This window comes from Hippichthys cyanospilos, chromosome 22 (assembly GCF_059441005.1).
Source record: "Hippichthys cyanospilos isolate Australia breed blue-spotted pipefish chromosome 22, RoL_Hcya_1.0, whole genome shotgun sequence".
Classification (NCBI taxonomy): domain Eukaryota; kingdom Metazoa; phylum Chordata; class Actinopteri; order Syngnathiformes; family Syngnathidae; genus Hippichthys; species Hippichthys cyanospilos.
Window position 1 is genome coordinate 8,442,415 of NC_142390.1, and position 20,694 is coordinate 8,463,108.

The window sequence follows — 20,694 nt, forward strand, 5'->3', positions numbered from 1 at the left end:
GCTTGGCTGTGAGAGGCCAACACATATGTTACCTTAGGTCGGACAGGTGCCAATCCATCACCACTTTCAACGTGTGCTTCACTGGCACGGTTACCAGTCTCTGAAAAGGATGCCTCATTCAGGCATGCATCAATCTCTGATATAGGTGCCTCACTTAGGCATGTATTCATCTCTGATATGGGTGCTTCGGTAGAACAAAAATCAGAGCGTGCAAGAGTTGCTTGGGAGCCACAACGTCGCTGCCAGCAAGACTTTACCACTTGAGATTTTTTGCTCTTCCTCTGCAATGCTTTTAATCTGATGGGGTGAGATAGAAAGAAGGAAGAGACAAAAAGGTAGAGCAGCAACAAAGAGGGGTGTTTGGGGTCAGGTAAAGAAGATCTTCTGAAAGAAAAAAAAACACGTTTAAATAATCCGACAGGCAAGTTCATAAGCATAATGCATTTCATGTACAAGACAAAAGTGCCAGAATATTGAACCCCATAAAACCTTTTACATTCAAATGTAGCATCATTCTAGATCAGGCGAGGCCATATGCTAGATTTTTTAATCTGCCCTAGGGAACGTGAAGAAATTATCAGGAGAATAATATTAATATCCTGAAGGATAGCAGAACTATTAGTACATTAAAATAGTAACTATCAGAATTGAGGGGGGGGACAACAACTTAATTTTGTTAATTCAATTTTCAGTTGTTAAATGATTTTAATAGTTAAATGCACGGGACTTGACTGCTTGAATTTTTCTCTTTAATTATCTAATGAAATATCACATTTTCATCTTTCATTTTTCCTATATTATTCCTAGGATTTTTTTTTACTATTTGTCTATTTCTTTTCATTTTAATTTTTATTTATATTACTATTATGTTTAGATAACAAATTCAGCAGTGTGTTAAACTATTACATTTACAAAATCAAACAATTTATAGAATCAATAATGAAGTGTTTAATGTTCCGAAATTAGAGCGGCCGTTTTGTCAAATTTTAGAACCCTTTGTGACTGGAGGAGCCATTGTTTCTTTACATAATTGTTGTTGCATAAGTGGTCACTGTGTCTGGGGTATAGGTGCGCGGGGTAGGGTTGAGGAGATAATTGGGAACTTATTTAAGGACAGGTGTGTTGGCAGCGCGGAGGTCATACGGTTTTTACCACACCGCTACAACGCAAAGAACGCAAGGAAAACGCCACACCACGCCACCAAACAATTCAAGCGCTCAATGCTATGCATGACTAATAATTGGAAACATCACAAGGATAAGATCTGGATTCGAGCACATCCTTTACTCACCATTTCATTGCTGCACGTAAAAAATCTCCCTTCCCGCACCCACCTGAACGGCTAAACTTGGGTCACTGGATTAGTCGCTGCAGTGACCGTCAAGTCAAAAATTTTGCCCACCCCCGTTTTCGATGGATAAAAAGCAGGAAGTTTGTCAGGTAAACACCCTACATAAACTCGTGAATTAAAAGCATGTTTTTTGTTCAATTATTATATATCACTTTCTCAAACCTGACATATGAACACAATACAGTGCAGAAAAAAAATATTTCCTTTCAAGCCCCATACAAAGTATTATAGCATAATGAACAATGAAGAAAAGGAAAGGTCAATAGGAATATGTAGAATAATCAAGTGTTGCAGTCACAGGCAGGGAGTTGAGTCTCTGGAGAAAACTGTTTTTGATCCTGCTGGTCTGGGCTCAGGGGCCATGCAGTTTTCTTCCCAATTGGCAGCAGGCTGAAGAGGCTGTGGGTCAGGCAGGAAGGGGAGGGACCCCCCGCGATCCTAATAGCTTTGCGGTTGAGACGCGTGTTGTAGATGTCCAGTAGAGTAGGAAAGGTTATGCTTATGTATATGATTATCCTGTCAGCTGCTTGCACAAGGAGTGTGACGACAGGACACGGTGCAGGCACCATACCACACGGTGATGTAGCTGCTAAATAGTAGTGCTCGTACTAGGCATGGGCCAAAAACCATGTTGACAGTTAACTGCAGTGTGAAAAGGTTAAGTAATACCACACTGAAATTCTTATTCTGTACACTTCCCCGACCAGACTACATTACATAATCAAGCAAAGAATTAAGTAGACAATAAAACAAAATAAAAAAAATGCAGTAACAGAGCAATAGGGGCACTACTAATGAATGACTAATAAATGAATAGACTTACTGTACATTCTGAGTATATTATGGAGTAGATGGAGTGGAAGAAACTTAAGGTTTCAATAATGGCTAATGCTGTTTATAACCAGTAATTAGTGTCTTTTTTTTCTTTTCTTTCTTGGAACAGGGCAGTTTATGATAGGCTTCTTGCATAGTTGTCCCAACAAGCTGCCTTTGAAAACAATTCAAAGGCAATTGCAGTTGTTAGGGCCCGAGCAGTGACCACTGCGAGGTCCCTATTGTTCCTCCCCAGATTATTAGGGCCCGAGCAGTGACCACTGCGAGGTCCCTATTGTTCCTCCCCAGATTATTATTATTATTATTATTAGGGCCCGAGCAGTGACCACTGCAAGGTCCCTATTGTTCCTCCCCAGATTATTATTATTATTATTAGGGCCCGAGCAGTGACCGCTGCGAGGTCCCTATTGTTCCTCCCCAGATTATTATTAGGGCCCGAGCAGCTACCGCTGCGAGAGCCCTCTTGTTTTTCTCCGGATTATTAGGGCCCGAGCAGCTACCGCTGCGAGAGCCCTCTTGTTTTTCTCCGGATTATTAGGGCCCGAGCAGCTACAGCAGCGAGAGCCCTCTTGTTTTTCTCCGGATTATTAGGGCCCGAGCAGCTACCGCTGCGAGAGCCCTCTTGTTTTTCTCCGGATTATAATGATTAGGGCCCGAGCAGCTACCGCTGCGAGAGCCCTCTTGTTTTTCTCCGGATTATTATTATTAGGGCCCGAGCAGCTACCGCTGCGAGAGCCCTCTTGTTTTTCTCCAGATTATTATTATTAGAGCCCGAGCAGCTACCGCTGCGAGAGCCCTCTTGTTTTTCTCCGGATTATTATTAGGGCCCGAGCAGCTACCGCTGCGAGAGCCCTCTTGTTTTTCTCCGGATTATTATTATTATTATTATTATTAGGGCCCGAGCAGCTACCGCTGCGAGAGCCCTCTTGTTTTTCTCCGGATTATTATTTAGGGCCCGAGCAGCTACCGCTGCGAGAGCCCTCTTGTTTTTCTCCGGATTATTAGGGCCTGAGCAGCTACCGCTGCGAGAGCCCTCTTGTTTTTCTCCGGATTATTAGGGCCCGAGCAGCTACCGCTGCGAGAGCCCTCTTGTTTTTCTCCGGATTATTATTATTAGGGCCCGAGCAGCTACCGCTGCGAGAGCCCTCTTGTTTTTCTCCAGATTATTCTTCTTCTTATTATTATTATTATTAGGGCCCGAGCAGCTACCGCTGCGAGAGCCCTCTTGTTTTTCTCCAGATTATTATTCTTATTATTATTAGGGCCCGAGCAGCTACCGCTGCGAGAGCCCTCTTGTTTTTCTCCGGATTATTATTATTATTATTATTATTATTATTATTATTATTAGGGCCCGAGCAGCTACCGCTGCGAGAGCCCTCTTGTTTTTCTCCGGATTATTAGGGCCCGAGCAGCTACCGCTGCGAGAGCCCTCGTTTTTCTCCAGATTATTATTAGGGCCCGAGCAGCTACCGCTGCGAGAGCCCTCTTGTTTTTCTCCAGATTATTAGGGCCCGAGCAGCTACCGCTGCGAGAGCCCTCTTGTTTTTCTCCGGATTATTAGGGCCCGAGCAGCTACCGCTGCGAGAGCCCTCTTGTTTTTCTCCAGATTATTATTATTATTATTATTATTATTATTTACTGTGCAGCGCTTTTCCATTTTTGAGGGCCTAAACATGCACGAAAAGTCACCAAAATTTGCACATTTGTCGGGCCCGGTGAAAAATTGGATATTTTTGTGTTTCCCAAAACAATGCAAAAAAAATGGCTCTGCAGCGCCACCTAAGGTCGAAAAAGAGCACCTGGTCCGGGCCCGTTTGACCTAGAGCTACGAAAATTTTTAGGCATATGAAGGACCTAGAGAGCTACAAAAAAGTCAGCGTGAGCCATGTGCTCAGATGTACAGAAAAAGAGTTATGAATTTTTTAATGTGCATTTTTGGCCCAACAAATTACTACAATTGTTGTAGCCAATTTGTAGTAATTTTTGCACGTTTGCAGGTCCCAAACTGCTCCTTGTTTCTCCTAAACGCTTTACTCAATCACCTTCAAATTTGCTGTGGTCCATATTCACACGTAGAAGCACAAGTGGGCAAAATTTGGTGCAGATCCGCTGACATATATGATAGGGGCGTGGCTTCAAATTATGTGTTCAATTTTTCCTTCGCCAAGAGGGACAAAAACCTTAATAACTTTGATGTACTAGCTTAAAAAAATCTAAAACTTCATAGACACATGGAAACTTATGTCTTTAACACCTTTAAAAAAAGTTTTTTTGAATACCTACTAGCGCCGCCTAGTGGTTTATTAAAATGTCATTTTTTACACTTTCATGTATTGTGCTCAGTCTGTTTGAGTACAACAAATGAAAATTGGTCAGAATATCAATAAGACATGGAATATTAAGGTTTCAAAATTTTATGACTTTTCGATAATGGGCGTAGTCTGCACGCCACCTCAAAGTCAGATGACTCGCCAAAACGAAAAAAGTGGCTGTAATTGGCCCCAAAATGGCCTTATGAGTGGAAAATAGCCTCTCACTCCCGGCCCGTTTGACCTAGAGCTACAAAAATTTGTAGCCTTATGTAGGACCTCGAGCCCTACAAAAAAGTCACCGCGAGCCATGTGCTCAGATGTACAGAAAGAGAGTTATGAATTTTTGAATGTGCACCTTTGGCCCGTTTTTGCTCATTTGCAGGTCCCGAACTGCTCCTTTTTTCTCCCAAACGCTTGACCCGATCGACTTCAAATTTGCTATGATTTTTGATCTGACTGTGAGGCACAATTGTTCAAATTTTCGTGACGATCCGCAATCAAATATGTTGGGGGCGGGGCTTCATATTAAGCCTTTGATGATTACTTTGCCACATGTGAAACAAACCTTTATAACTCAGCTTTCCAAGCTTGGAAAAATCTGAAACTTCACAGACACATGAAGACTCAAGCCCTTAACACATGTGTTTAAAAAGATCTTAAATTGCTTATAAGGCCACCTAGTGGCAAACAAAAATGTCAGTCTGATGTCTCACCAAAACGAACAAAGTTGCTGTGTTTGGTCCCAGATGGACTTATCTTGTCTAAACTTCATATATTTGATGGGTTTCCAATGCTGAATACACCTATCAACGTATTTTTTGTTATAGTGCGAGCGCCACCTAGTGGCAGCCAAAAAAATAGCATTTTTTAAACGTTTTTATGTGTTTAGCTGAGCCCTTTGAAGTAATATTGCTGAAATTAAGTCTGACAAGCCTCTAGACAGCCTTGCTGACCTCCACCAAATTTTACGAAGTTTCGATAATGGGCGTGGCCTCTACGACCATTTTCATTCCGAAGCTTTATCTGTCCAGTAAAAGTTGCTCTAATTTGACCCAGATGATTTGATCTTCTCACAATTTCACACATTGGATGAAAATATTCTCCTGAACATATCGACAAAAATATATTCCAGTTTAAAGCTAGCGCCACCTAGTGGCTGCAAAAAATGTCATTAGTCGAAAGATTACAGTCAATCCTGTTTGGTTTGACCTACAGCTATGAAACTTTGTAGGCAAATGAAGGACTGCAAGACCTACAAAAAAGTCAATAGAAGTGATGTGCAAGGATGTACAGAAAAATTATGAATTTTTTTAATTAAAGTTTTGTCCCATTCTTAGACATTAGCTGGTCTCAAACTAGTGCCTTTTTCTCTTAAATGGTTCACCCCATTACCTTCAACTTTAGCATGAATCATTATCCAACTGAGGGGCACACATAGTCCAAATATCGTGAAGATCTCTTGACATAAAAGATGGGGGCGGAGCTTCAAATTATGTTTAATACTTCCTTTGCCAAGAGTGACAAAAATCTTAATAACTCAGCTATGACAGCTTCAAACCATCTGAAACTTTCCTGGGCCTTTAAAAGTAATGCAATCATACAGCTATGTGATAAACTTTCAAATCATTTACAGCGCCACCCAGTGGCGGACAAAAATCTCATTTTTTATACTTTTATGTACTGTGAAATGCCTGTTTGACTAAATGACCTCAAAAATGGTCAGAAAAGCTATGACACATTGGAAAATTAAGGTTCCCAACTTTTATGACTTTTCAATAAAGGGCGTGGCCTCTATGCCAACTCAAAATCCGATGTCTCGTGAAAACGGTAAAAGTTGCTGAAAATGGACCTAGACGATCTGATATTTTTAAAACTTCATATATGGGATGGGACTCCAATGTGAAACACACCTACATGCCAATTTTTTATCATAGTACGAGCGCCACCTAGTTGCAGCAAAAAAAAGCCAATCCTTAATGTTTTTATGTACTCTGCTGTGCCCCTTGAAGTGATATCCCTTAAATGTTTTCTGAAAAGCCAGTGGCCATGCCTTATGCCCTCCACAAACAGTACGATGTTTCGACAGTGGGTGTGGCCTATATGGCATTGAAAGTCACAACATTGGAACAATAAAAGCTGCAGTAACTCCACCCACATTGTCCCACCTTGACTAAATTTTACATATTTGGTAAGAGTCCTGCACTGAAGTCATCTACAACTACTTTTTCATCGTTCATAGTCCTTGTTCATACCCCGACCTGTTCATACCCCAACGTGCACAGGTCTGCGAGGGCCCTTTATAGCTGCTTGCAGCTCTAGTTAGGGCCCGAGCAGCTACCGCTGCGAGAGCCCTCTTGTTTTTCTCCAGATTATTATTCTTATTAGGGCCCGAGCAGCTACCGCTGCGAGAGCCCTCTTGTTTTTCTCCAGATTATTATTATTATTATTATTAGGGCCCGAGCAGCTACCGCTGCGAGAGCCCTCTTGTTTTTCTCCAGATTATTATTCTTATTATTATTATTATTATTATTATTATTATTATTATTAGGGCCCGAGCAGCTACCGCTGCGAGAGCCCTCTTGTTTTTCTCCAGATTATTATTATTATTATTATTATTATTATTATTATTATTTACTGTGCAGCGCTTTTCCATTTTTGAGGGCCTAAACATGCACGAAAAGTCACCAAAATTTGCACATTTGTCGGGCCCGGTGAAAAATTGGATATTTTTGTGTTTCCCAAAACAATGCAAAAAAAATGGCTCTGCAGCGCCACCTAAGGTTGAAAAAGTGCACCTGGTCCCGGCCCGTTTGACCTAGAGCTACGAAAATTTTTAGGCATATGTAGGACCTAGAGACCTACAAAAAAGTCAGCGCGAGCCATGTGCTCAGATGTACAGAAAAAGAGTTATGAATTTTTGAATGTGCATTTTTGGCCCTTTTTTGCACGTTTGTAGGTCCCAAACTGCTCCTTGTTTCTCCTAAACGCTTTACTCAATCACCTTCAAATTTGCTGTGGTGCATATTCACACATAGGGGCACAAGTGGGCAAAATTTGGTGCAGATCCGCTGGCATATATGATAGGGGCGTGGCTTCAAATTATGTGTTCAATTTTTCCTTCGCCAAGAGGGACATAAACCTTAATAACTTTGATGTATTAGCTTAAAAAAATCTAAAACTTCATAGACACATGGAAACTTATGTCTTTAACACCTTTGAAAAAAATTTTTTTTAATACCTACTAGCGCCGCCTAGTGGTTGATTAAAATGTCATTTTTTACACTTTCATGTATTGTGCTCAGTCTGTTTGAGTAAAACAAATGAAAATCGGTCAGAATATCATTAACACATGGAATATTAAGGTTTTAAAATTTTACGACTTTTCGATAATGGGCGTAGTCTGCACGCCACCTCAAAGTCAGATGACTCGCCAAAACGAAAAAAGTGTCTGTAATTGGCCCCAAAATGGCCTTATGAGTGGAAAATAGCCTCTCAATCCCGGCCCGTTTGACCTAGAGCTCCAAAAATTTGTAGCCTTATGTAGGACCTCGAGCCCTACAAAAAAGTCAGCGCGTGCCATGTGCTCAGATGTACAGAAAGAGAGTTATGAATTTTTGAATGTGCACTTTTGGCCCGTTTTTGCTCATTTGCAGGTCCCGAACTGCTCCTTTTTTCTCCCAAACCCTTGACCTGATCGACTTCAAATTTGCTGTGATGTTTTATCTGACTGTGAGGCACAATTGTTCAAATTTTTGTGATGATCCGCCATCAAATATGTTGGGGGCGGGGCTTTATATTATGCCTTTGATGATTACTTTGCCACATGTGAAACAAACCTTTATAACTCAGCTTTACAAGCTTGGAAAAATCTGAAAATTCACAGACACATGAAGACTCAAGCCCTTAACACAAGTGTTTAAAAAAATCTTCAATTGCTTATAAAGCCATCTAGTGGCAAACAAAAATGTCAGTCTGATGTCTCGCCAAAACGAACAAAGTTGCTGTGTTTGGTCCCAGATGGGCTTATCTTTTCTAAACTTCATATATTTGATGGGTTTCCAATGCGGAATACACCTATTAACGTATTTTTTGTTATAGTGCGAGCGCCACCTAGTGGCAGCCAAAAATATAGCATTTTTTAAACATTTTTATGTGTTTATTTGAGCCCTTTGAAGTAATATCGCTGAAATTAAGTCTGAAAAGCCTCTAGACAGCCCTGCTGACCTCCACCAAATTTTACGAAGTTTCGATAATGGGTGTGGCCTCTACGGCCATTTTCATTCCGAAGCTTTATCTGTCCAGTAAAAGTTGCTGTAATTTGACCCAGATGATCTGATCTTCTCACAATTTCACACATTGGATGAAAATATTCTCCTGAACATATCGACAAAAATATATTCCAGTTTAAAGCTAGCGCCACCTAGTGGCTGCAAAAAATGTCATTAGTCGAACGCTTACAGTCAATCCTGTTTGGTTTGACCTACAGCTATGAAACTTTGTAGGCAAATGAAGGACTGCATGTCCTACAAAAAAGTCAATACAAGTGATGTGCTAGGATGTACAGAAAAATTGTTATGAATTTTTTTAATGTGCAGTTTTGTCCCATTCTTAGACATTAGCTGGTCTCAAACTAGTGCCTTTTTCTCTTAAATGATTCACCCCATTACCTTCAACTTTGGCATGAATCATTATCCAACTGAGGGGCACACATAGTCCAAATATCGTGAAGATCTCTTGACAGAAAAGATGGGGGCGGAGCTTCAAATTATGTTTAATAATTCCTTCGCCAAGAGTGACAAAAATGTTAATAACTCAGCTATGACAGCTTCAAACCATCTGAAACTTTCCTGGGACTTTAAAAGTCATGGAATAATACAGCTATGTGATAAACTTTCTAATCATTTACAGCGCCACCCAGTGGCGGACAAAAATCTCATTTTTTATACTTTTATGTACTGTGAAATGCCTGTTTGACTAAATGAACTAAAAAATGGTCAGAAAAGCTATGACACATTGGAAGATTAAGGGTCTCAACTTTTATGACTTTTCATTAAAGGGCGTGGCCTCTATGCAAACTCAAAGTCTGATGTCTCCCCAAAACGGTAAAAGTTGCTGTAATTGGACCTAGATGATCTGATGTTTGCAAAACTTCATATATGGGATGGGAGTCCAATGTGAAACACACCTACAAGCCTATTTTTTTATCATAGTACGAGCGCCACCTAGTGGCAGCAAAAAATATAGCAAATCCTTAATGTTTTTATGTACTCTGCTGAGCCCCTTGAAGTGATATCCCTTAAATGTTTTCTGAAAAGCCAGTGGCCATGCCTTATGCCCTCCACAAATCAGTACGATGTTTCGACAGTGGGTGTGGCCTATATGGCATTGAAAGTCACAAAATTGGAACAATAAAAGCTGCAGTAACTCCACCCACATTGTCCCACCTTGTCTAAATTTTACATATTTGGTAAGAGTCCTGCACTGAAGTCATCTACAACTACTATTTCATTGTTCATAGTCCTTGTTCATACCCCGACCTGTTCATACCCCAACGTGCACAGGTCTGCGAGGGCCCTTTATAGCTGCTTGCAGCTCTAGTTATTATTATTATTATTATTTACTGTGCAGCGCTTTTCCATTTTTGAGGGCCTAAACATGCACGAAAAGTCACCAAAATTTGCACATTTGTCGGGCCTGGTGAAAAATTGGATATTTTTGTGTTTCCCAAAACAATGCAAAAAAAATGGCTCTGCAGCGCCACCTAAGGTCGAAAAAGTGCACCTGGTCCCGGCCCGTTTGACCTAGAGCTACGAAAATTTTTTGGCATATGTAGGACCTAGAGACCTACAAAAAAGTCAGCGCGAGCCATGTGCTCAGATGTACAGAAAAAGAGTTATGAATTTTTGAATGTGCATTTTTGGCCCATTTTTGCACGTTTGTAGGTCCCAAACTGCTCCTTGTTTCTCCTAAACGCTTTACTCAATCACCTTCAAATTTGCTGTGGTCCATATTCACACATAGGGGCACAAGTGTGCGAAATTTAGTGCAGATCCGCTGACATATATGATAGGGGCGTGGCTTCAAATAATGTGTTCAATTTTTCCTTCGCCAAGAGGGACAAAAATCTTAATAACTTTGATGTACTAGCTTAAAAAAATCTAAAACTTCATAGACACATGGAAACTTATGTCTTTAACACCTTTAAAAAAAGTTTTTTTAAATACCTACTAGCGCCGCCTAGTGGTTGATTAAAATGTCATTTTTTACACTCTCATGTATTGTGCTCAGTCTGTTTGAGTAAAACAAATGAAAATTGGTCAGAATATCAATAAGACATGGAATATTAAGGTTTTAAAATTTTACGACTTTTCGATAATGGGCGTAGTCTGCACGCCACCTCAAAGTCAGATGACTCGCCAAAACGAAAAAAGTGCCTGTAATTGGCCCCAAAATGGCCTTATGAGTGGAAAATAGCCTCTTACTCCCGGCCCATTTGACCTAGAGCTCCAAAAATTTGTAACCTTATGTAGGACCTCAAGCCCTACAAAAAAGTCAGCGTGAGCCATATGCTCAGATGTACAGAAAGAGAGTTATGAATTTTTGAATGTGCACCTTTGGCCCGTTTTTGCTCATTTGCAGGTCCCGAACTGCTCCTTTTTTCTCCCAAACGCTTGACCCGATCGACTTCAAATTTGCTGTGATGTTTTATCTGACTGTGAGGCACAATTGTTCAAATTTTCGTGACGATCCGCCAAGAAATATGTTGGGGGCGGGGCTTCATATTAAGCCTTTGATGATTACTTTGCCACATGTGAAACAAACCTTTATAACTCAGCTTTCCAAGCTTGGAAAAATCTGAAACTTCACAGACACATGAAGACTCAAGCCCTTAACACATGTGTTTAAAAAAATCTTAAATTGCTTATAAGGCCACCTAGTGGCAAACAAAAATGTCAGTCTGATTTCTCGCGAAAACGAACAAAATTGCTGTATTTGGACCAAGATGGTCTTATCTTTTCTAAACATTACATATTTGATGGATTTCCAATGCGGAATACACCTATCAACTTATTTTTTGCTATAGAGTGAGCGCCACCTAGTGGCAGCCAAAAATATAGCATTTTTTAAACGTTTTTATGTGTTTAGCTGAGCCCTTTGAAGTAATATTGCTGAAATTAGGTCTGACAAGCCTCTAGAGAGCCTTGCTGACCTCCATTAAATTTTACGAAGTTTCGATAATGGGCGTGGCCTCTGTGACCATTTTCATTCCGAAGCTTTATCTGTCCAGTAAAAGTTGCTGTAATTTGACCCAGATGATCTGATCTTCTCACAATTTCACACATTGGATAAAAATATTCTCCTGAACATAGCGACAAAAATATATTCCAGTTTAAAGCTAGCGCCACCTAGTGGCTGCAAAAAAAGTCATTAGTCGAAAGATTACAGTCAATCCTGTTTGGTTTGACCTACAGCTATGAAACTTTGTAGGCTAATGAAGGACTGTAAGACCTACAACAATGTCAATAGAAGTGATGTGCTAGGATGTACAGAAAAATTGTTATGAATTTTTTTAATGTGCAGTTTTGTCCCATTCTTAGACATTAGATGGTCTCAAACTAGTGCCTTTTTCTCTTAAACGATTAACCCCATTACCTTCAACTTTGGCATGAATCATTATCCAACTGAGGGGCACACATAGTCCAAATATCGTGAGGATCTCTTGACATAAAAGATGGGGGCGGAGCTTCAAATTATGTTTAATACTTCCTTCGCCATGAGTGACAAAAATCTTAATAACTCAGCTATGACAACTTCAAAACATCTGAAACTTTCCTGGGACTTTAAAAGTCATGCAATAATACAGCTATGTGATAAACTTTCAAATCATTTACAGCGCCACCCAGTGGCGGACAAAATTCTAATTTTTTATACTTTTATGTACTGTGAAATGCCTGTTTGACTAAATGAACTCAAAAATGGTCAGAAAAGCTATGACACATTGGAACATTAAGGTTCTCAACTTTTATGACTTTTCAATAAAGGGCGTGGCCTCTATGCCAACTCAAAATTCGATGTCTCGCGAAAACGGTAAAACTTGCTGTAATTGGACCTAGACGATCTGATATTTTTAAAACTTCATATATGGGATGGGAGTCCAATGTGAAACACACCTACAAGTCTGATTTTTATCATAGTACGAGCGCCACCTAGTGGCACCAAAAAATATAGCAAATCCCTAATGTTTTTATGTACTCTGCTGAGCCCCTTGAAGTGATATCCCTTAAATGTTTTCTGAAAAGCCAGTGGCCATGCCTTATGCCCTCCACAAATCACTACGATGTTTCGACAGTGGGTGTGGCCTATATGGCATTGAAAGTCACAAAATTGGAACAATAAAAGCTGCAGTAACTCCACCCACATTGTCCCACCTTGTCTACATTTTACTTAATATTTGATAAGAGTCCTGCACTGAAGTCATCTACAACAAATTTTTCATCGTTCATAGTCCTTGTTCATACCCCGACCTGTTCATACCCCGACGTGCACAGGTCTGCGAGGGCCCTTTATAGCTGCTTGCAGCTCTAGTTATTATTATTATTATTATTATTTACTGTGCAGCGCTTTTCCATTTTTGAGGGCCTAAACATGCACGAAAAGTCACCAAAATTTGCACATTTGTCGGGCCCGGTGAAAAATTGGATATTTTCGTGTTTCCCAAAACAATGCAAAAAAAATGGCTCTGCAGCGCCACCTAAGGTTGAAAAAGTGCACCTGGTCCCGGCCCGTTTGACCTAGAGCTACGAAAATTTTTAGGCATATGTAGGACCTAGAGACCTACAAAAAAGTCAACGCGAGCCATGTGCTCAGATGTACAGAAAAAGAGTTATGAATTTTTGAATGTGCATTTTTGGCCCATTTTTGCACGTTTGCAGGTCCCAAACTGCTCCTTGTTTCTCTCAAACGCTTTACTCAATCGCCTTCAAATTTGCTGTGGTCCATATTCACACATAGGGGCACAAGTGGGCAAAATTTGGTGCAGATCCGCTGACATATATGATAGGGGCGTGGCTTCAAATTATGTGTTCAATTTTTCCTTCGCCAAGAGTGACAAAAACCTTAATAACTTTGATGTACTAGCTTAAAAAAATCTAAAACTTCATAGACACATGGAAACTTATGTCTTTAACACCTTTAAAAAAAGTTTTTTTAAATACCTACTAGCGCCGCCTAGTGGTTGATTAAAATGTCATTTTTTACACTTTCATGTATTGTGCTCAGTCTGTTTGAGTAAAACAAATGAAAATTGGTCAGAATATCATTAAGACATGGAATATTAAGGTTTTAAAATTTTACGACTTTTCGATAATGGGCGTAGTCTGCACGCCACCTCAAAGTCAGATGACTCGCCAAAACGAAAAAAGTGGCTGTAATTGGCCCCAAAATGGCCTTATGAGTGGAAAATAGCCTCTCACTCCCGGCCCGTTTGACCTAGAGCTCCAAAAATTTGTAGCCTTATGTAGGACCTCGAGCCCTACAAAAAAGTCAGCGCGAGCCCTATGCTCAGATGTACAGAAAGAGAGTTGTGAATTTTTGAATGTGCACCTTTAGCCCGTTTTTGCTCATTTGCAGGTCCCGAACTGCTCCTTTTTTCTCCCAAACGCTTGACCCGATCGACTTCAAATTTGCTGTGATGTTTTATCTGACTGTGAGGCACAATTGTTCAAATTTTTGTGACGATCCGCCAACAAATATGTTGGGGGCGGGGCTTTATATTATGCCTTTGATGATTACTTTGCCACATGTGAAACAAACCTTTATAACTCAGCTTTACAAGCTTGGAAAAATCTGAAACTTCACAGACACATGGAAACTTAAGCCCTTAACACAAGTGTTTAAAAAAATCTTCAATTGCTTATAAGGCCATCTAGTGGCAAACAAAAATGTCAGTCTGATGTCTCGCAAAACGAACAAAGTTGCTGTGTTTGGTCCCAGATAGTCTTATCTTTTCTAAACTTCATATATTTAATGAGTTTCCAATGCGGAATACACCTATCAACGTATTTTTTGTTATAGTGCGAGTGCCACCTAGTGGCAGCCAAAAATATAGCATTTTTTAAACGTTTTTATGTGTTTAGCTGAGCCCTTTGAAGTAATATCGCTGAAATTACGTCTGAAAAGCCTCTAGACAGCCTTGCTGACCTCCACCAAATTTTACGAAGTTTCGATAATGGGCGTGGCCTCTACGACCATTTTCATTCCGAAGCTTTATCTGTCCAGTAAAAGTTGCTCTAATTTGACCCAGATGATCTGATCTTCTCACAATTTCACACATTGGATGAAAATATTCTCCTGAACATATCGACAAAAATATATTCCAGTTTAAAGCTAGCGCCACCTAGTGGCTGCAAAAAATGTCATTAGTCGAAAGATTACAGTCAATCCTGTTTGGTTTGACCTACAGCTATGAAACTTTGTAGGCAAATGAAGGACTGCAAGACCTACAAAAAAGTCAATAGAATAGATGTGCTAGGATGTACAGAAAAATTGTTAAGAATTTTTTTAATGTGCAGTTTTGTCCCATTCTTAGACATTAGCTGGTCTCAAACTAGTGCCTTTTTCTCTTAAACGATTCACCCCATTACCTTCAACTTTGGCATGAATCATTATCCAACTGAGGGGCACACATAGTCCAAATATCGTGAAGATCTCTTGACAGAAAAGATGGGGGCGGAGCTTCAAATTATGTTTAATACTTCCTTCGCCAAGAGTGACAAAAATGTTAATAACTCAGCTATGACAGCTTCAAACCATCTGAAACTTTCCTGGGATTTTAAAAGTCATGCAATAATACAACTATGTGATAAACTTTCAAATCATTTACAGCGCCACCCAGTGGCGGACAAAAATCTCATTTTTTATACTTTTATGTACTGTGAAATGCCTGTTTGACTAAATGAACTAAAAAATGGTCAGAAAAGCTATGACACATTGGAACATTAAGGTTCTCAACTTTTATGACTTTTTATTAAAGGGCGTGGCCTCTACTACGACTCAAAATCTGATGTCTCGCGAAAACGGTAAAAGTTGCTGTATTTGGACCTAGACGATCTGATATTTTTAAAACTTCATATATGGGATGGGTGTCCAATGTGAAACACACCTACAAGCCTATTTTTTATCATAGTACGCGCGCCACCTAGTGGCAGCAAAAACTATAGCAAATCCTTAACGTTTTTATGTACTCTGCTGAGCCCCTTGAAGTGATATCCCTTAAATGTTTTCTGAAAAGCCAGTGGCCATGCCTTATGCCCTCCACAAATCAGTATGATGTTTCCACAGTGGGTGTGGCCTATACGGCATTGAAAGCTACAAAACTGTAACAATCAAAGCTGCAGTAACTCCACCCACATTGTCCCACCTTGTCTAAATTTTACATATTTGGTAAGAGTCCTGCACTGAAGTCATCTACAACTACTATTTCATCATTCATAGTCCTTGTTCATACCCCGACCTGTTCATACCCCAACGTGCACAGGTCTGCGAGGGCCCTTTATAGCTGCTTGCAGCTCTAGTTAGGGCCCGAGCAGCTACCGCTGCGAGAGCCCTCTTGTTTTTCTCCAGATTATTATTCTTATTATTATTATTATTATTATTATTATTATTATTTACTGTGCAGCGCTTTTCCATTTTTGAGGGCCTAAACATGCACGAAAAGTCACCAAAATTTGCACATTTGTCGGGCCTGGTGAAAAATTTGATTTTTTTGTGTTTCCCAAAACAATGCAAAAAAAATGGCTCTGCAGCGCCACCTAAGGTCGAAAAAGTGCACCTGGTCCCGGCCCGTTTGACCTAGAGCTACGAAAATTTTTAGGCATATGTAGGACCTAGGGACCTACAAAAAAGTCAGCGCGAGCCATGTGCTCAGATGTACAGAAAAAGAGTTATGAATTTTTGAATGTGCATTTTTGGCCTATTTTTGCACGTTTTCAGGTCCCAAACTGCTCCTTGTTTCTCCTAAACGCTTTACTCAATCACCTTCAAATTTTCTGTGGTCCATATTCACACGTAGGGGCATAAGTGGGCAAAATTTGGTGCAAATCCGCTGGCATATATGATAGGGGCGTGGCTTCAAATTATGTGTTCAATTTTTCCTTCGCCAAGAGGGACAAAAACCTTAATAACTTTGATGTATTAGCTTAAAAAAATCTACAACTTCATAGACACATGGAAACTTATGTCTTTAACACCTTTAAAACAAGTTTTTTAAAATAACTACTAGCGCCGCCTAGTGGTTGATTAAAATGTCATTTTTTACACTTTCATGTATTGTGCTCAGTCTGTTTGAGTACAACAAATGAAAATTGGTCAGAATATCAATAAGACATGGAATATTAAGGTTTCAAAATTTTATGACTTTTCGATAATGGGCGTAGTCTCCACGCCACCTCAAAGTCAGATGACTCGCCAAAACGAAAAAAGTGGCTGTAATTGGCCCCAAAATGGCCTTATGAGTGGAAAATAGCCTCTCACTCCCGGCCCGTTTGACCTAGAGCTCCAAAAATTTGTAGCCTTATGTAGGACCTCGAGCCCTACAAAAAAGTCAGCGCGAGCCATGTGCTCAGATGTACAGAAAGAGAGTTATGAATTTTTGAATGTGCACATTTGGCCCGTTTTTGCTCATTTGCAGGTCCCGAACTGCTCCTTTTTTCTCCCAAACGCTTGACCTGATCGACTTCAAATTTGCTGTGAAGTTTTATCTGACTGTGAGGCACAATTGTTCAAATTTTTGTGATGATCCGCCATCAAATATGTTGGGGGCGGGGCTTCATATTATGCCTTTGATGATTACTTTGCCACATGTGAAACAAATCTTTATAACTCAGCTTTACAAGCTTAGAAAAATCTGAAACTTCACAGACACATGGAGACTCAAGCCCTTAACACAAGTGTTTAAAAAAATCTTCAATTGCTTATAAGGCCATCTAGTGGCAAACAAAAATGTCAGTCTGATGTCTCGCCAAAACGAACAAAGTTGCTGTGTTTGGTCCCAGATGGTCTTATCTTTTCTAAACTTCATATATTTGATGGGTTTCCAATGCGGAATACACCTATTAACGTATTTTTTGTTATAGTGTGAGCGCCACCTAGTGGCAGCCAAAAATATAGCATTTTTAAACGTTTTTAAGTGTTTAGCTGAGCCCTTTTAAGTAATATCGCTGAAATTAAGTCTGAAAAGCCTCTAGACAGCCTTGATGACCTCCACCAAATTTTACGAAGTTTCGATAATGGGCGTGGCCTCTACGACCATTTTCATTCCCAAGCTTTATCTGTCCAGTAAAAGTTGCTGTAATTTGACCCAGATGATCTGATCTTCTCACAATGTCACACATTGGATGAAAATATTTTCCTGAACATATCGACAAAAATATATTCCAGTTTAAAGCTAGCGCCACCTAGTGGCTGCAAAAAATGTCATTAGTCGAAAGATTACAGTCAATCCTGTTTGGTTTGACTGACAGCTATGAAACTTTGTAGGCAAATGAAGGACTGCAAGACCTACAAAAAAGTCAGTAGAAGTGATGTGCTAGGATGTACAGAAAAATTGTTATGAATTTTTTTAATGTGCAGTTTTGTCCCATTCTTAGACATTAGCTGGTCTCAAACTAGTGCCTTTTTCTCTTAAACGAGTCACCCCATTACCTTCAACTTTGGCATGAATCATTATCCAACTGAGGGGCACACATAGTCCAAATATCGTGAAGATCTCTTGACATAAAAGATGCGGGCGGAGCTTCAAATTATGTTTAATACTTCCTTCGCCATGAGTGACAAAAATCTTAATAACTCAGCTATGACTGCTTCAAAACATCTGAAACTTTTCTGGGACTTTAAAAGTCATGCAATAATACAGCTATGTGATAAACTTTCAAATCATTTACAGCGCCACCCAGTGGCGGACTAAAATCTCATTTTTTATACTTTTATGTACTGTGAAATGCCTGTTTGACTAAATGAACTCAAAAATGGTCAGAAAAGCTATGACACATTGGAACATTAAGGTTCTCAACTTTTATGACTTTTCAAAAAAGGGCGTGGCCTCTATGCCAACTCAAAATTCGATGTCTCGCGAAAACGGTAAAAGTTGCTGTAATTGGACCTAGACGATCTGATATTTTTACAACTTCGTATATGGGATGGGAGTCCAATGTGAAACACACCTACAAGCCTATTTTTTATCATAGTACGAGCGCCACCTAGTGGCAGCAAAAAATATAGCAAATCCTTAACGTTTTTATGTACTCTGCTGAGCCCCTTGAAGTGATATCCCTTAAATGTTTTCTGAAAAGCCAGTGGCCATGCCTTATGCCCTCCACAAATGAGTACGATGTTTCCACAGTGGGTGTGGCCCATACGGCATTGAGAGTCACAAAACTGTAACAATAAAAGCTGCAGTAACACAACCCAAATTGTCCCACCTTGTCTAAAGTTTACATATTTGGTAAGAGTCCTGCACTGAAGTCATCTACAACTAAGTTTTCATCGTTCATACTCCTTGTTCATACCCCGGCCTGTTCATACCCCAACGTGCACAGGTCTGCGAGGGCCCTTTATAGCTGCTTGCAGCTCTAGTTATTATTATTATTATTTACTGTGCAGCGCTTTTCCATTTTTGAGGGCCTAAACATGCACGAAAAGTCACCAAAATTTGCACATTTGTCGGGCCCGGTGAAAAATTGGATATTTTTGTGTTTCCCAAAACAATGCAAAAAAAATGGCTCTGCAGCGCCACCTAAGGTCGAAAAAGTGCACCTGCTCCCGGCCCGTTTGACCTAGAGCTACGAAATTTTTTTGGCATATATAGGACCTAGAGACCTAAAAAAAAGTCAGCGCGAGCCATGTGCTCAGATGTACAGAAAAAGAGTTATGAATTTTTGAATGTGCATTTTTGGCCCATTTTTGCACTTTTGCAGGTCCAAAACTGCTCCTTGTTTCTCCTAAACGCTTTACTCTATCGCCTTCAAATTTGCTGTGGTCCATATTCACACATAGGGGCACAAGTGGGCAAAATTTGGTGCAGATCCGCTGACATATATGATAGGGGCGTGGCTTCAAATTATATGTTCAATTTTTCCTTCGCCGAGAGAGACATAAACCTTAGTAACTTTGATGTACTAGCTTAAAAAAATCTAAAACTTCATAGACACATGGAAACTTATGTCTTTAACACCTTTAAAAAAAAAAATTTTAAATACCTACTAGCGCCGCCTAGTGGTTGATTAAAATGTCATTTTTTACACTTTCATGTATTGTGCTCAGTCTGTTTGAGTAAAACAAGTGAAAATTGGTCAGAATATCATTAAGACATGGAATATTAGGGTTTTAAAATTTTACGACTTTTCGATAATGGGCGTAGTCTGCACGCCACCTCAAAGTCAGATGACTCGCCAAAACGAAAAAAGTGGCTGTAATTGGCCCCAAAATGGCCTTATGAGTGGAAAATAGCCTCTCACTCCCGGCCCGTTTGACCTAGAGCTCTAAAAATTTGTAGCCTTATGTAGGACCTCGAGCCCTACAAAAAAGTCAGCGCGAGCCATATGCTCAGATGTACAGAAAGAGAGTTATGAATTTTTGAATGTGCACTTTTGGCCCGTTTTTGCTCATTTGCAGGTCCCGAACTGCTCCTTTTTTCTCCCAAACGCTTGACCTGATCGACTTCAAATTTGCTGTGATGTTTTATCTGACTGTGAGGCACAATTGTTCAAATTTTTGTGACGATCCGCCATCAAATTTGTTGGGGGCGGGGCTTCATATTATACCTTTGATGTTTACTTTGCCACATGTGAAACAAACCTTTATAACTCAGCTTTACAAGCTTGGAAAAATCTGAAACTTCACAGACACATGGAGACTTAAGCCTTTAACACATGTGTTTAAAAATATCTTCAATTGCTTATAAGGCCACCTAGTGGCAAACAAAAATGTCAGTCTGATGTCTCGCAAAAACGAACAAAGTTGCTGTATTTTGACCCAGATAGTCTTTTCTTTTCTAAACTTCATATATTTGATGGGTTTCCAATGCGGAATACACCTATCATCGTATTTTTTGTTATAGTGCGAGCGCCACCTAGTGGCAGCCAAAAACATAGCATTTTTTAAACGTTTTTATTTTTTTAGCTGAGTCCTTTGAAGTAATAT

The 20,694-nt window shown here is 39.9% G+C and overlaps 1 protein-coding gene across 2 annotated transcripts in view; it reads right to left on the reverse strand.

Moving 5' to 3' along the window:
- Window positions 1-20,694, reverse strand: part of LOC148405791 (uncharacterized) — a 58,382-nt gene that overhangs the window by 2,703 nt on the left and 34,985 nt on the right. The window contains exon 3 of one of the 2 annotated variants that reach the window (XM_088407041.1): window positions 33-384. The gene's annotated coding sequence lies outside the window, so the exon portion shown is untranslated. The remainder of the gene's footprint in view (window positions 1-32; window positions 385-20,694) is intronic. The other variant, XM_088407042.1, reaches the window with a different exon arrangement.